The sequence below is a fragment of the Rhinichthys klamathensis genome, unplaced genomic scaffold (assembly GCF_029890125.1).
Source record: "Rhinichthys klamathensis goyatoka isolate OS25496 unplaced genomic scaffold, OSU_Roscu_1.1 h1tg001115l_1, whole genome shotgun sequence".
In the NCBI taxonomy this organism is placed as follows: Eukaryota; Metazoa; Chordata; class Actinopteri; order Cypriniformes; family Leuciscidae; genus Rhinichthys; species Rhinichthys klamathensis.
This window is the reverse complement of record NW_026607350.1, coordinates 21,873-23,239: the sequence shown is the minus strand read 5'-3', so window position 1 is coordinate 23,239 and position 1,367 is coordinate 21,873.

Genomic DNA, 1,367 nt, shown 5'->3' with positions numbered 1-1,367 from the left:
TGTAAAATAATGTCAAAAATCTAAAAAGAGAGAGAAAATCCGGCATTGTTTTAAAAGAAACAATAAAAATGTACCGTACTTGTCTCCTTTACACGCCTGGTGTGGCTGCAGGTCTGGGTAAATAAAGGCCGGTCTCAAATAGAGGTCGGGTCTGTTTTTTAGTTTCAGGTTGTATTAAATCTTCTAAAAACCCGTCAGATCGTCCGCTTTTTGGCGGCCGCCAAAGCAAATTTGTGTCCCGCCAAAGCCTATTTTGATCGGTGAGTGATGTAGAATAGAATGACTGCTGCGCATGACAGGGCAGAGCAGAGAGAGAGAGAGCCCTGGCCCCGCGCGCGGACTCTCACGTCTTCAAACAACACGAGCGCTGTCTTGCTCTTTATTTGTCACATACCAGTTATAGTTCATACAAGGAGCAGTGACTCACTGTGTAATAAAAACATACCCTAAATATTATTTAAAAGGTGCAACAATTTTAAATATTTTCAAATACTTGCAAAAATAACCATGCTTGTGTCATTGTAAATAATTCCGCCCCTCCCTCACTTCCGGTTCTGGCGCTGGGGTTCTGGCACTGGGGTTCTGAAACTGGTGGTGCTGCGGGTCTGCAGCTGGATATATCTCACCGCGGCGGTAAAATGTGGGGTGTATTTTCTGCCTTTTACCGCTAAGAGGCGCTACAATCATAGACTCTGAAAAGTGTTCGTTTATTCTTTCTAATGCGTAATCTGCCGCCGCACCGCGGCTCATTCAGAGCGATTAAAAGCTGGTAGCAGATGAATTCAACAAGTGAAACGTAGTTAAAATAATTCATAATCACAATACTGAAATTAGGCTACTGAAATGAAATTGAATAAATAATGCAAACATAAAACATTGCAATAAAAACATTTACAGACGTACAGACGATAGCTCAGTGGTTAACGCAACAACACGAGCTTCGAGGAGCTACAAACGACCCGAGATCGAATCTCAATGTAGCATATGTTATTAACCGATGTTGGCCAACAGTGTTTATATTTTACCTTCTTGATGCTTAAATAGCTAACTGTTTATAACTGTTTACTTATTTAAAGTCAAGAGTTTTGTTTAATTATCATTACAACATAAATTTGCTACATTCCTGTAGAACCGCAGCCGCTGCACAAACGACAAAAACTGATGAAGGAAGATTGTCAGCCGATTGCATCAGAAAATGAAAATGAAGAAGCTCGTCTTTAGTCTGCTAAATTATTGTGTAATGTAAAAGAACACTAAAATTACTTAAGTTTGAAACCAAGTTCGAACATTTCAAGGTTTAAATAAAGTGTCGGGACAGTTTTTTATTATTATTTACAACAGGGTTGCATCGGGTTTGGAGTTTATTT